We start from the raw sequence: 16,685 nt of genomic DNA on the forward strand, positions 1-16,685 counted from the left end.
AAAGTAAAAAATAAACAGACAAACAAAAACAAAAACCAACCAAGACCAAGGCTGTTCAAGATCAAGGGGTTCTGGAGTATGGGCGGGATATTTCAGTTTTAAAGAGATTTTCAGGCTGGGCCTCACTGAGCAAGAAACGTCTGAGTGAAGACATGAAGAAGGTCAAAGAATCAAATAAGAATATGAATTATTGCCCTACATACTCTACAAAGACAAATTTGTTTTCGGAGAGAAATTAGGATTTATCTTTTACTTAAATTGGCAAATCATTTTGATTTGTCAAAATCCCAAATACACATTAACTCCAACATATTCCCTTAAATATACTGAAGTTCTTTTCATATTCATGTCTAATGACTTCTTTTGGAATAATTTCAATATATTAGTATGTATAATAAAACCAGCATTTGTCTATGCCTATCAGGATTTAAGATGTAGGTATTCCTTTTTTAAAAAAATTGTTAGGGGCACCTGGGTGGCTCAGTCGGTTGGGCTTCTGACTTCAGCTCAGGTCATGATCTCACTGTTCGTGGGTTCGAGCCCCATGTTGGGCTCTGTGCTGACAGCTCAGAGCCTGGAGCCTGCTTCAGATTCTGTGTCTCCCTCTCTCTCTACCCCCCTTCCTTGCTCGTGCTCTCTCTCTCTCAAAAATAAAATAAAACATAAATTTAAAAAAAAAATAAAAATTCTTATATATATCAACACCAGGTGCTGTGCCTCTGAAATGTTTAAATACATCTTCAGCCACGTCTCAGGCTGGATGATATCTGAAATCATAGAGGTTCATGATTTGTAAGAATGATGTAGCGTGACATAGGGACTTTGAGTGGCTATAGGGCTCCAAATATTTGAAGCTTTTAAATTTTTTTTGATTCAATAGTTTTTCATTTGGAAGATGTAACATGTCTTCCCTTTTCACATGTGCTCAACTTCTACCTGAACAAAATTTGTTCGCTGAGGATGTAAATACCTCTGCAGTGACAACTTTATAGGCAGACAGCAGGTTCAGTCTGACTGCACTGAACAAGGTGCGGTGATTTGCACTCACTCTTTCATGAGATGGTAATTTTGGAGGTTATTGGAATAAACCCTATGCATTTTACAGGTTTGTCACTTTTATTTAAAGATGTCTGCTTTTATATCTTTCTGATTATTGTCTCACTGTGCTAAGTACCAAACTACCTCTTCTTTATTTAGTCATTATTTTAAGGAGCTGGGAGCATCACGTGCCAACTTTTTCATTTAAATAATTGAAAAAAAAAAAACCTCATTTTCTTAATCACAGTTTGCTTGGCCTCACCTAGCTCAGCATGCGGTGGGAGCACAAAGAATACAAAACTCGTAAGCAGCTTGTACTATTTTTTTAAAAAAAGTTTTGAACATGAAAATAAATGTAAAATTGTACCCAAATAAGCTATACTAATTAAGTGATGAATTTATATTTTATTATTTTTTTTTCAGGGTGGGGGGTAAAGTAAGCATGAAGGGCAGAGAGAGAGGGAGGGAGAGAAAGAGGGAGAGAGAAACAGGGCTCACCTGTCATGGGGCTCAAACTCAGGAACCATGAGAATATGACCTGAGACAAAGTCAGATGCTTAACAACTGAGCCACCCAGGCTCCCAAGTGATGAAGTTGTATTTTAAATAAATAATTCAGGGGGACGCCTGGGTGGCTTAATCAGTTAAGTGTCCTCCTCTTGGTTTTGGTTCAGGTCATGATCTCAGGGTTCTTGAGATCCAGACCCCACACTGGACACCTCGCTCACAGCGAGGAACCTCTTTGGGGCTCTCTCCTCTCTCTCTGACATGCACACCGTGTCTCTCTCCAAATAAATGAACTTACAAAATAACTTAATGGAAGGAAATATTTTGTGTCTTTTCTTTGAAAATCAAGTACTTATTTGTGTTCTTCATTTTGGTTAGGAGAATATGTACACTTACCTGTAAGAATAGTGCTAGATTGTTCCTGTTAGTAAGGCCAAAGGAAATAGAAACATCAGTGTTTACTCAGCTCTGCTCAGCTCTTTGCTAGGTGCTATGCAGAGCAAAGGCATCAGAAAACGTCACTGCCTGTGAATGAGTGAGTGTGTGTGTGTGTGTGTGTGTGTGTGTGTGTGTGTGTGAGTGTGTGTGAATGTAAGGGGGACAATAAATTCTAACCATACCGTAACTTTGCAGCATCTAAACATAGCATGCCCTACCACTCTTTCTCCCTTATTTCTATGTTGATGTACATGTTTGCTGCTGTGGGTGTGTGATTTCTTAGGTTAGCTTTTCTTGATGTGGTTGTACATCTTGCAGTGAATGACCTCCTGGGTTTTTTTTATACATGCAACTAACCTTCTACTATGCTTCACCAAGATGAAATAATTTTCAATGTTGAACATCCAGTCATGATGCTGTTATTTTTTTAACCCCTACTATTTGCTCAGCTCCAGAATTAGGAGCAAATAAGATGAGCCTTTTGATCTTGTTGAACTTCTAGGTTATTGGTGGAGGCAAGGGGTCTGAAGACATTAGAGTCACAGCTCCCTGAGAGAGGGAAGACCCAGCTACTATGAGACCAGGTGGGAAGCAGTGTCTAGTTCAGGAAGGAAAAGTGGTCGGGATAGGGGAAGATCCCATGGAGGAGGTGGAGTCTGAGCTGAGTCTCAGGGGAATAAACAGGACTTAGTTAAGAGAAGGAGGTATAAGGGAGGCATTTCAGACAGAGGGAACAAAGTCTACAAAGCAAGGATGCAAGAGAGAACATTCGAAACACTTGTCCTTGTTAAATGCAACGACATTTCCACTCACAAAAATATAAGCAAAATTGAGATGCCAAGTTTGGATGATTGATATCCCATTTCACATCTGAATTATTGTGAAATGCTTAAATACAAAATGTGTACTTTCTTGCCATTTTGGAAAAGCAGAATGTTTGACTATTTTCTTTTTTGCCAAAAGTAAACTCTTCATAGTGAGTTAAAGGTTTCCTTAATTTTCCCAAATATACTCTATTAGAAAAAAATACAGATTTTCCTTGATCGATAAGTCACATGAGCCATTTTATACATTTCTTTGGAATTAGCTATACATGATGGGGAAAAATTCTGCTTTGGTCTGGAGCCATCTTCCTGAGACCTTCAGGCCTTGACATCTGAGATAAAGCTGCCAACTGCATCAAGAACATCAGTAGTACAAGATGTTCTCCCTCTGTGTGTGTGTGTGTGTGTGTGTGTGTGTCTCCCTCCCACATCAATCTCTCTCTCTCTCTCACACACACACACACACACACACACACACACACACACATACACAAATAATGAGCTTCATGCATTTTCCTTGGGAACAAAGCAAATGGTAGATTTTCTTCAACGAAACATCCTGTTGGACATTATGTGGTATTTTTATGCTTTGAAAATAACATGTAGAGGCAGTTTGTCCAACTTTGGCTCAGGTCATGATCTCCGGGTTCATGAGTTCAAGACCAGAATGGGGCTCTCTGTTGTCAGCACAGAGCCTGCTTTGGATCCTCTGTCCCTTTCTCTCTGCCCCTCCCCCCACTCATTCCCTCTCTCTCTCACTCTCTCTCTCTCTCTCAAAAATAACTAAGCATTCTTTTAACAATAATAGAACATTTAGATATTTTCACTTGGTATACTCAGTCCAGAGCCTGTGAACTCATTCTTTTGGGTCCAGCTAACGGTCACTCAACGTATGATCTTAGACTATCAAGGTCAGAATCACCTGGAATATTTCCAAAATGTAGAAATTTTCTGAATTCCACTCAGGGTCTATTGAGTCAGGACCTCTGAATCCGAGCCCACGTGGCATGTGTTCTGAAAGCTCCCAGGAGATTTCTGATGCCGTCTAGAATTTGTGAACCACTGCTGTAGATCTTGCATTCACTTTGGCCCGGGTTAAACTTTGACGGCCAAAAGTAAATGAAAACCAGTAGTCTACGTTTGATTTGATCCGCTGAGCTTAAGAAAATTATCTCTGGTTCAGAATTGTCATCTTGCTTGATTTCAAGATTCCTTCTCACTATTATGGAATATACCACAAACATCACAACTTTTTTGCACATACAATACTTTCAGAAGTCCAAAGCTCAATTTTATCAAGCATGAGCCTACCGCATTTATTTCTCCCTGATACATTTCAATTTGTCTTACATAAAATTTTTTATTATTTATTGATTTATACCTCTCAAGCTTCCATTTGCCTACAGTTTTTCTTTTTTTAGTATTTTGGTATCTATGCTGGGCACTTAAATCTATTTAAATTATTTCTGAGCTACATCTCTCTTCCAATGCCATAAACATTTTCTTGTGTCACCAAAATGTCTAGTTTATTTTTCCTCTACTTCTGATTTTTAAAACATCCTATTACTATTCCTCAATATGGTTTTTGCCTATGAGATCTTTATCTCATTAGATAGTGCATTAATCCCCCTCTCAATGTTGTAAAAATTCCTCCTGAATCCTTTTCTCCCATCCTATGGCTTTCCATGACCAAGTAAAGAATGAATGGACGGGATGTGAAATTGTAAAGATGTTTTCCAGTCCAATCAATGCTGAGAAATCCAACATATATGGACTCCTCAAATTAAGTGTGATCACATAGAATGCCAGAGTGAAATCTAATCCTCTCCATTTCTTCTTTCTGAAGTGCTGTGTTACCTTATTTTCCAGCATTCAATTAGGAAATGAAAACTGCTAATGAGTATCATGATACAGTCTATTTTTGGAATACCATATACAAATATGGGAGAAGATGAAGAGAATTCCAAAAGGAAAACTTGAAGGATCAGATAAAAACCACAAGCCAGCCCTTCCAACATGCTATACAAAAGAACAAGTGATAGTTTGTAGGAAATTCTGGGAGCTAAGCATGTCCAGATGCTGACCTCGTTTTATGAAGGAGAGTTGGCAGAGAAAGCATGCAAGCTGTTGTCTCTACTTCAGGTGGTGGGTTTGGGGGAGCTGCTGATGCAGGACCAGCAGTTTGGAAGAACTGGACACAAGGTAGGGGGAGAGCAAGGATAGGATGGAATCCACTGGCATCTCTGCATCCATTTCTCAGTGCATCTAACCATGAAAACCTTTGGAGCATAAAGGCCATGGCTTCAGCTCCACCTTTTAAAACTGTCATGTGGATTTCTCTTTCAGTTAGCTTTAATCTAGAACCATACCTGAAGAGAAGTTCTGGGAAAATTCTTCCGGCACAACTAAGTTGACAAGTTATCAATACCCAGCCTCCACAACCATTACCTGTTTGATGCATATATTTTTATTGTTCCAGGCATGATGTTTTATTTTCCAAAATAACAAGCCAAGATTTTGTTTTAACTTACTTTAGAAAAGGTAGAAAGCCATTGCCTATCCTCTCTTCCTTTTCTATACTTTGTACACTGTTGATACTGTGTAAACATACGTTTCCCTAACTGATTTGGATGACGATCTGAAAAATTAGTATCCAACCTACACATACACTCTTGAGAAGTTGTATGAAGTTCTCTGGTGATGCTAGGAACCATGTCTTCATGGCTCTGGCCATAAGTCACTTGCCTGTCTGGATCTGATCCTCCACATTTCATACAGAAGTCTCTTAATTATGTCCAAAGCAGGGACCAGTGAGCCAGGTTCACTCATGAGGCTGAGTTAGCTGGAGAATCATCTGTCCTGCCAAGTTCAAGATGGCTTCCTTCCTGTTTCTGGCACTGGTGCTTGCTGTTGGATGGAGCATCTTGTCTTTCTTTCAGGTATCTTTTGATCTTCTGGTAGGCTAGACCAGCTTCCTTACACAGTGGTCTCAAGGCAGCCCTCCATGACAGCAAACTGGGACCTGTAAGACCTCCCATGTCCTACCTTCAGATGTCACATAATGTCCTATAAGCACATTCTTTTTAGGAAAGCTTTTTAGAAGGCAAAGCAAGAGTCAAAGGGATTGAAAATATTCTCCGCCTCTTGTGAGAGATGACAAGTGTTGTGGCTATGTTTTTCAAAACGCAGTACCAAGTTAAAGTTGAAGGTATTTTACAGTTAGTTTGTTTAGTAAAAATCCCCTCCCAACACACACGCATGTGGGCATGGATGCATGTACACACACACACACACACACACACACACACACACATACTACATAGGAATTCTTTTATCGGTGATTGTCATCCTAGGTGGTTTTGTTCCCCTCTTTCCCATGGGATATTTGGTCATGTTAGGAGACACTTTTGATTCTCTCATCTGGTGGTGGGTTGCTGCAGGAATCTAGTGGGTACAGGCCAGGAATATTGCTAAAAGTCTCATAATTCTCAGGACAGGTCCTGATAACAAAGAATTATCTGGTCCAAAGTACCAAGAGTGCTAAGGTTGATTAACTCTGCCTTCTATGGAATATAATTCTAGCAAGTTGCCAGAGTAGAACTTAGGTCAAGCATAATACCTCAAGGTATTCTTTTTACCATTCTGAAATGATTTAAAATTTTGAAGGGATCATAAATTTCCTTTTGGATATAAAGGGACTTTAGGCATTCTGCCTTTCTAACATTCATTATTTATGAACTAACCATTTTAGATAGAATATGAACCACTCAAACCCTTCTTTAAGATTCTAACTGAAAACAAAACTTAGATTTTTGAGACTTTGCCTATTAGTTTTAATTTTCAGCTCCCATTCTGGCTTCTAACCCAAACTTAAGGGATGTGTGTACATACATACACACACACACGCACCCACACACAATGTTTTAGCTATGAAATCTTTTAAGGACGTTCCCACATTGTAAAGGCTGAAGGTATATATTAATGACCAAAGCCCTTGCCTCATTAACTCAGGGATAACAATATACATAGAACGCTGTGATCTTTCAAGCTGTGTCTGTAGACATGGGCTGATGGAAGTGATAAAACCTGCCAAGGCTTCTCCACCACACTGTCCATCAGGAGGTTTAATTTTTTTTTAATGTTTTATTTATTTTTGATACAGAGAGAGACAGAGCATGAGAGGGGGAGGGGCAGAGAGAGATGGAGACACAGAACTGAAAGCAGGCTCCAGGTTCTGAGCTAGCTGTCAGCACAGAGCCTGACGCGGGGCTCGAACCCACGAATGTGAGATCTGACCTGAGCCGAAGCGAGAGGCTTAACCGACTGAGCCACTCATGCGCCCCCATCAGGAGGTTTAAATTTTCAAGCTTCCCCCCCCAGAACAAAGGGGAGTGCAACTGAACCCAAAATGAGATAAGTTGGTAATAACACAAAACAAGTTAGAATTGTACACAACAAGAAATTGGACTTCCTTAGGGCAGAGAAAAATAAAAAGGCTGAAACGGGAAACCATGGAGAGTTTCTGCACTGAATTTTTAAGCCAGAATTTAAGAACCAGAAGCTGGTGGAGTGATGCACCATAGTTCTGGTTCATACTCCCATTCCAGGGCTCGAGCTGCCCTTGGCTTTGGACCGTCACCAAGTTTGCTTCTTCCCTGCTCTCCCTCAAACACACTCTGTCTGCTCCCCCCTGAAGGTGTGTGATCACAGGCATCTTCCCTCATCAGCAAGGATGTACTCACGCTTCCTCCCACATGGCAGAGGCTGCTTGTTTTTGCCCCTGCTCCAAAGCAGTGCTTGCTAATGATGGTAGAGGGGTAGATGTTTGAATGCCTTAACAGACATTTACTACACCAGCTCAGGCCTGAGCATTCTTGTGTAACAGAGAGCAGAGGGAGGGGTGGAGGGAGAGAGACACACACACACAAAGGGAGACACACAGAGAAAGGGAGAGACACAGAGAGACAAACACAGACAGAGGGAATTCTCATAAATTCAAGAATCCATTAAGATCAACAAAATAGTTCCCCTAATCTATGGATGACACCAAATTCACAGCTATAATTAAGATCACTTTAGTTGCCTCGACAACAGATTAATTCGTCTTTTCAGCTAAAGGGTTGATGTCATGAAAGCAATATTTTACTTGAGAGAAATTGCTGAAATCTGTTTGCTTAACAAAGCAATTATTGATAACTTGCAATTGCTCGCTGCTGCCCAAGTGATCAACTGGTGAGCAAAAGCGGTCTCCTGTCTCAGTAGAGATGCGGACTTCTATTTCAGGGAAGACCCGCAAATGCTATTTTTTCACAGAGATATATCAGCAGACAGTGGGCCTTAAACTAGGAGATGTCATATCTGCACAAGGTGGAGGGATCACCCGATGACTAAGCACCTTGTTTCAGTTTTCTGCTTCAGGAGTCTTGATCTTTGACCTTTGACCAATTTCTCACTTCAAAATAACAGTGATGGGTAATGGAGCCAGATGTCTTTAACTTGCGGCGTCAGAAACCGTATCTTTCCTTCGAAACCTTAACATACAGGTATCATCCAAGGAGCAGAGAGATGAACTCGTTTTGAAGTGCTCTCAGAATGCAGACATTTTCTTTGCAACCACAACAGAGAAACAGAGGCATCCCAGGCAGGCCTCCATCAGCCCTGAAGTAGCTGTTTTGTTTCTTTTTCTTCTCCACACTCAGAAGTAGCTAGCAGTTTCTGGTGACATTGGCTCATAACTCGAGTTCTCGAAATTATACAACACTAGTTCTGAAGTATTACTGCGCCTGATTCCCAAGGTATAACTCCACTCAAATGCCTCACAAGGAGAGCTGTGCCCTCCAAACCACTTTAAGGCGTTTCTTCCTTTAGATTGTGGCAGAGAGAGCAGTGCAAGATTAAGACTCCTTTCCAACAGCCATGATAATACCACCTGACATTTATGGAGTGTTGCAGCTTTTCAAAGTCCACTTAAATGCACTGCAGAGAGACGCAGTATAGTGTGATGGTCAAAAACTGGCTTTGGGGTCAAGGTGACACATATTTTCAGTAATGGAAAGGCTCAGTTTCTTGATCTGTAAAATATTAATATTAGAACCTGTGGTGCAGCACTATTATAAAGATTAGATGTATGTAAATAACTCAGTCTTGTGGCTGCGCCTTAGTTAACATGCGTGACTGGCAGCTATTATTGGTATCACCAATAATGATGCAGGTGTCCTTTTTCACCATTTATGTTAAATATAATTAGAAAATAGTCAGTATAGATTTATTGCTACAGCACAGAATTAAAAAAAATATCTACATCAGAACTGAAATCTCTGGAAAATGTGCTCCACACTCCTGCAAGGAACGAGACAGGCATTAGGATCATCTATGACCAAATGAACCACATTCTCATTAAAAGCTCCTCCAGGATTGTGGGTTTCAGCTGACATCATCTAAATCCTGTCTTCAAACATAAACACTGGCTAAAAACATTGACGTTATCCATTTCAAACTAGAGTCTAAAACTTGTGCAGTGCTGACAGAACACCAACTAGTGTTGGAACAGATTGGCAAGCCTTCCTATTTTTGTGCCCCATGCCGACAGGCACACCTTCTTTACGATCTTTTTCTGAGGTGCTAATTCACTAAACAAACAGCACGTGTTACCCCAGGCACCAAATCCTTCAGGACGCTCCCAAGTTGCCCATATTCCTTGGGAGAGTTTGGGGGCCATCGAAAGCCCAACAACTGTTTCAGAACCTGCCACCTGGCGTGCCAAAGAATTATGCACAAGAAAACCCTGGCGGGGAAAACACAAGATGCTAAACTAAGCATCTTAAAGAATGGATGTGAAAGGACTTAAAAGCTTTAAACCACCCAGCAAAATTCAAATTAGAAATGGATAGGTAGTCACATAAAGGATTTGAATTAAAATACAGAAATAACGTACGGAAGCCTGACATTCTGGTGTAGCGAACCCATTCACTGATTCTGAAATGGAATGCTATTCTGACACAACACATTTCATAGAAGTCCCAAATGCCAAAATTGGAACTTAGACGTGTATAAACCACGGGGAAATCCTTTAAAGGGTGGGCTTTCCTTGAGCATTTAAAAATATGACAGATCTAAAAAACTATATACATTTATCTTTTATAGGAATGCATCAGATTCGTGGAAAATCTGAGCCAATGTTGCCCTGAGAGAGGGCAGTCAAAGAGAGGAGGAGGACCTTGAACATGTGTTCTCAATCTATTTACAGGTTGCAAAGGACAAAGAATGTAATACCTGGAATGAATTTGCCTTTACCTTGATGTCCCTCCAGAACTTTGGACCATTTACTTTTTGTTTTCCACAAGTGTCAAAGCTCTGATCAGGAAAGAAAAGAACACAAGCACTTTCTTTTCTTTTCCCTTTAGCTTGAAAAAAACTTGAGAAAAAAGTGAGACTTCAAGAGGTTGGTTTGAAGTTTGTAAGTATGTCCATCCAATGGGTTTAAGAATACTCTGCCATTTTGCTATTCCCACCCTTTCCTTCCCTTATGTCTATTGCTATGGCTTTGGGTCTCGTGTTAAAATGTTGTTTGTGTGCACGTGCGTGCGTGTGTGTGCGTGCGTGTGTGTGTGTGTGTGTGTGTCTGTGTTAGATGGTTCTATTATTGGAGAATAATGTTTCTGAGATGGCATCTGGATGAGGTCATATTATTTAAGGAGTTGTGCTAATTATCTTGGTATGTTTTGCTTTAATACAGATAAATGTATTTATCTTCCAAGGTTTTCCTGACAACTATAACTTTCACTTAAGGTTTGCTTTTCTCTAACTCTTGTATACCTCCTCCCCCCACTCCATAAACACACACACACACACACACACACATACACACTCATACATTTTATAGTTCTGGAATGTCTTTATTTTTTTTTTAGAGTCTTATAAATCTTTTAACTCTTCTCACTCTTTCTTTCTTTTTTTAAAATTTCTGTTGTTTTTTTCTTTTCCCAGGACCCGTATGAACCCTACCTAGAGTGTCCCTCTAATCCTTTTGTTTACTGCATTAGTCATGAAATGGTATTTAATTTATGCTGTAAGCTTGCTCCCCTCCCCCCGCCCCTGAGAATCTCAAAAAGGAAAAGTCATGAAAATTGCTTCCATTAGTCAGCATTTCCACGTGTGTCAAAGCTCTGATCAGGAAAGAGAAAAGAACCAATCGTTCTTTTACATAGGAATTGAATGATTTATACAAATTAGTTTGAAATTTGGGACAGAAATAAGATCATTGGAATTTTTAAGGCTTCTTTTCCTGAAAAGAACTGGTTCTTGAGGACATCATCTGGAACAAAAGAGTGCATTATTATTTTAAAATAATTATGAAGATGGCCTGAGTAAACCTTTGATACTAGAAAATTCCTTTTTAGGGTTACTGTAAATATTGAACAGCAGCTCATGAGTCATGGGGATAAACAAGTTTTACACAAGTCATTCACAAGTCCCTTAGCGAACATATTTTATTTCAGAAAGGATATGCATGCTCTATAGGAGTTCAGCTTATGGTATGCTGGGAATTCCAAGATGTCACCGGAATCTGGAAACGCTATTGTGATGCAATAATGCTGCCATCTGCATTTTGGGGTCTATGTTTTGACCAGGAATCTGAGTTTTCTGGCAAGCAGGATGCACATCAGAGTACACAAGAGCCATGTCTTGGTGACTTCCGCCTGAGAGCACACGCACAGCTTCCTGTTTTGGTCTGATAGCTTCCCCTGGGCTTTCATAGATGCAAAATTACTCACACAGAGATGGGTTGCCCATGCAAAAAAGTAGGTGTTTTATTTTTGGAAAGCTTTATTTCATATTATTGTTGTTGTCTTATTCTACTAAACCTATTTCCTCTTATGTTTTACACTGACACTTAAAATGCCATTTCAACTGTTTATAGGAAATACTTCCCCCCGCCCCCCTTAGGCCTATCCCTCTTGTTGTCTGTTTTCTTTTTACTCTCTTGGTGCCGCTCTTATGTTACTACTTCATTTGTTTACAATAAGAATGACCAGTTAAGATGTCCTATGATATACATTGTTAATTCAACCATTTAAAACCATCTGTGAGCCTTTCTTGTCTTCACACGTATAGATACCCTGGTACAAAGGTGCTTCAAATGTTCATTCTGCTTTCAAGTGGTTTACAGTTTGGGGTGGGAGTTGTACTTACAGAAACTGTTATACAAAATAAAAAATGATTGACTCCTAGAAAAGGTAAAGGTGAAGTATTGTGAGGGATTTTCTCATGTACTTTTTTTGGTCATTGTAGATCTTCCTTTGTGAAGTGTCTGTTCAAATCTTTTGCCCATAATTTCTCATTGGATTTTTTTAAAATTTCTGAGCTGAAAGAGTTGTTTTTATATAGTCTGGGTATAAGTGCTTTGTATGTATGTATTTATTACAGGATGTGGCTTGTTTATTCATTTTCTTAAGGTTTCAAGGTTGATGAAGTCCACTGTATGTATGTATGTGTGTGTGTGCATGTATATGTGTGTGTGTATATATATATATAGATAGATATAGATATGTGTGTATATATATACATACATATTTTTAAGTTAGTGATTTCTGGGTCCTGTCAAAGGAGTTCTTGCCTACTCTAAAGTCATGAAGATATATTCCTCATATCCCTGTGTTTTCTTCAATGTCTAGGTCTACATCATAAATCATTAAGGGAAATGTAGTTAGGGATATGCAAATCAAAGCCAATGAGTTATCACTACATGCTCACCAGAATGGCTAAAATTAAAAAAAACCAACAACAACCTGACAATACATGCGAAGTGTTGGCAAGGATGTGGAGTAACTGGAATCATCACATACAGACAGTTCCCAGCTTTTGATGGTTCAGTTTAATTTTTTGACTTTACAATCAGGCAAAAGCAACACGTGTTCAGTGGAAACAGAACTTCAAAATCAGAAACGATGTCTTTCCAGTTAGTCACAGTGATAGGATCCTCTCGTGGGGCTGGGCAGTGGCAGCAAACTGGGGCTCCCAGGTGGCCTCGTGATCACTAGGGTCAACAGCCCATAGGCATACAGCAATTCTGTTCACCTGACCATCTTGTTTTTCACTTTCAGTACAGTATTCAATTAAGTATAGGAGATATTCCAACACTTCAGTATAAAATGGGGTTTTTGTTAGATTTGCCCAATTGTAGCCTAACATAAGTGTTCTGAACACATGCAAGGTAGGCTAGGCTAAGCTTTGATGTTTGGTGGATTAGGCATATTAAATGCACTGTCAACTTAGGATATTTTCAGTTGACGATGGGTTTATCATGAAGTAACCTTACTGTAAGTAGAGAATATAAAATGACAAAATCACTTTGGAAATCAGTATAACTATTTCTCATAGAGATAAACATATACCAAACCTATGAATCAGCACTTAGCCAACTAAAAGACTTGCATAAGAATGTTCATAGTATCCTTATTCATAATAGCCAATCATTCATATGCCTGTCAATAAAAAAGTAGATAAACAAACATTGATTTGTTTATACAATGGACTATTACTCAGCAACAAAAAACATATAATATTAATATACATAAATAATATGGATTATTTTCAAAATGCTCAGCTAAGGAAGCCTTCTACAAAAAAGTGTATGCCATATGACTTCATTTATATGAAATTCTGGAATAGATAAAACCTTTTTGTGACAAAATAAATCAAAGCAGTAGTTACTCTCCGGAAGGGATTGACTACAACAAGGAAGGAGAAGACTTCGTGGGCTATTGAAAGTGTTCTATGTTTTGATAGGAGAGTGAGTTGACACCATGTGTAAATTTGTCAACACAGCAAATGTACACTTAAGATTTGTGAATTTATATACAAATAGTAGCTCAATAAAAATAGTGACAAAATCCCAAAAGGGCCAAATTGAGCAGCTGATTAGTTAGAAATGTGACATTTGGGTCTAAGAGTGGTTTTTGTACTCAAAGGACCCTGAATTCAAATCAGAGTTCTAAAAATCATTAACTATATAAGTTTGTGTAAGTAATATAACTTTCTTGAACCTCAGTTTTCCATTTGCAGAAATGGAATAATTTCTTCTTTCAAGAGATGTTGTGAGAATGTTTGTAAAGGGATAAGCACAAGGACTGATATAATGTGTTAAATTAATGCCACTGGAATAATTCTCCTTTTTCTCCTTTAGTTTTTCTTGTTACTTTTGAGTGAAGGGTCAAATATGACCGTGAGGTTTTGAGTTACAGTGTTTGGGAAGACAGTAAATTGTTAAGAGAAGTACAGAGCACACTAGCGAGGTCATACCTGAGAGACAATATAATGGGTTCTCTTTTGAACCTAATGAATTTGAATAGAGATGTTCTGAATGTAGTTGGCAATAATGGGTCTGGAGTTGGGGAGAGAAATCTGAAAGGGAGCTTTGGATTCAAGCTGTGATGAACTGGTAAGCCAGATCTCCAGGGTCAGGGGGAGCTCTGAGATGCGGTATTTGCTGATTTCCATGCTGTGACTACTACCAGCATGGCCAGTTTCAAGTTACCAAACCAGTTTGCAAAATTCCTGAGTATTTACCAATCAGCTCTCTCCAGCTGGTGCCTGCCGGCTCTAGTATTCTAGTAGATCTGAGTCATTTGCAGAAGCAGAACAGGGAAGAGATACAAATCTTTTCTCATCTTGTACCAGGTCCTCTTGCCTAGAGGATAACAATATATTTAAGTTCTTTTGCTCTGGGTCCCCATTTCTGAGTGTCTCTCCATGGCTAACACCTTTTTTCTGCTGTGGAATGGACATACTTTATCTTCTCACATCCACTGCTCTTAAAGAGGGCCTTCTTAGCACAGTGGTTTTTTCCACTCTCTGGTTAACATGATACAGTTTCTTTATCCTTTTTAAAAAGTGTTTATTTATTTTTAAGAGATAGAGACAGAGCATGAGTAAAGGAGGGGCAGAGAGAGAGGGAGACACAGAATCTGAAGCAGGCTCCAGGCTCTGAGCTGTCACTATGGAGCCCAATGTGGGGCTCGAACTCAGGGACCATGAGATCAGGACCTGAGCCAAAGTTGGACATCCAACCAACTGAGCCACCCAGGAGACCCTCTTTATCTTTTTATAATACAGAGACTGCTCTTTCCAGGGATATCCAGCAGATGCATCAACCTGGAGAGGTTCAAGCATAGCCTCATCCCGTAGAAGGGCAACTAACTCTCCCCCTTCACTGCTTCAGGCAGCTTCTTCCATCGCTGCGCTCCTGCCTCACTTAAGATTTCCCTTCTCCCTTGCCTGAGAAGAAAGGAACACCTTCAAACTGAGTTTGCCATCTCCATCTCCCATGCCATCCCCCATTTAATGCATAGGTCTGTGTTTGCATGAACTGCAGGTATAGACAGTGTTCAGTCTCTTTCCGTGGGTGTTGGACCGCTGACTAACCATGGATGAGGTTAAGCCCATATTTAATGTAATTAAGCTGTCTGTGGCTATATGGACACTTTGTCAAAAGCACATGGGGACTAATTCTTCACCCATTGACCAGCTAAGATACTCTGTTAAACCTAAATTTCCAGAAATTCATTGTCCTAAAAATAAGTATTTTTGCACAGATTTTTTTCAACATTATTTATTTTGGAAAACTAAACTAAAACAACCTATGTGCCTACATTTTCATATTATAATATGACATACCCATTTGAAATAACATTGTATAGTCCTTAAAATTATTTATGAAAATTTTTTTTCACATGAAACATATTTACACCATAGTGAACTATTTACCATTTTAAGTCTGTTAAAATGGAAAAAGAAGTCACTGGAAATAAATTTCTCGAACTACTAACTGATTTTCTTTTGGTGGTCAGATGATGGATAGTTTCCTCCTTCACTAGGTACTTATGAACTTTCTCAAAATCTCTGCACAACAAGCAAAAAATATCTTTTTTTTAAGGTTTATTTATTTTGAAAGAAAGGGAGAGTGAGCAAGGGAGGGACAGAGAGAGAGGATTCCAAGCAGGCTCCATGCTGCCAGCGCAGAGCCCAATGTGCAGCTTGAACTTATGAAACCATGAGATCATGACCTGAGCCAAAACTAAGAGTTGGACGCTCAATCGACTGAGCCATGCACGTGCCTTAAATGTCTTTAACAAAATTCTTAGGGCTCCAGAGACTGCACTTGTATTCTAATACCTTTACTTTATCCAGTCCAATTTTTTAAAGTTAAAAGTCCTTTTGAAATCCACAAATTTTTTTCTAAAACACATAAGACATATGTCGTCTTGTGTCATAAAACTGAGGTCTTTCAGTCATGCATTGTAGTAGTGTTACTTCCTTGGTTATTTCCTTCTACACTTTCTTCCTTCAAGAAAGGAGGGTAGATTTAAAAAGTAGGAGCCTAACCTTACTTCACTGCGAAAGTCCTTTTAATTTTTAGGTAATTCAGATCTTCAAACCTTCAAAATATATATTTCTATATTCTTCAGTTGTATTTTCCCAACATTTTACTATGGAAAATTTCAAGTGTACAAAAATTTAAATGTTATGGTAGATACTCATAGATCTACCAGCTATATGCTGAAATTAACATTTTAATATATTTGCTTTACCACATACTATTTGTCCATCCATCAGTCCATCTTATTTTTTGATATGTATCAGAGTAAGTAGGAGACATGAAGGCATTTCACTTTTTTTTTTCATAATATTTTATTGTCAAATTGTTTTCCATACAACACCCAGTGCTCTTCCCCTCAAGTGTCCTCCACCATCACCACCACCTGTCTTCCCCCCTCCCCCCTCCCCCCCAACCCTCAGTTCATTTTCAGCTTTCAATAGTCTCTCAAGTTCTGCATCCCTCTCTCTCCCCAACTCTCTCTCCCTCCTCCGTTCCCCCTGG

The 16,685-nt window shown here is 39.2% G+C and overlaps 1 long non-coding RNA gene across 2 annotated transcripts in view; it reads left to right on the top strand.

The window, feature by feature from the left end:
* The first annotated feature begins 11,431 nt into the window (after positions 1 to 11,431).
* LOC115292317 overlaps positions 11,432 to 16,685 on the top strand; it is a 12,076-nt gene continuing 6,822 nt past the window's right edge. For both annotated transcript variants that reach the window (XR_003908928.1, XR_003908929.1), the window contains exon 1: positions 11,432 to 11,607. This is a non-coding gene — a long non-coding RNA (uncharacterized LOC115292317). The remainder of the gene's footprint in view (positions 11,608 to 16,685) is intronic.

This window comes from Suricata suricatta, chromosome 5 (assembly GCF_006229205.1).
Source record: "Suricata suricatta isolate VVHF042 chromosome 5, meerkat_22Aug2017_6uvM2_HiC, whole genome shotgun sequence".
Taxonomy (NCBI): Eukaryota; Metazoa; Chordata; class Mammalia; order Carnivora; family Herpestidae; genus Suricata; species Suricata suricatta.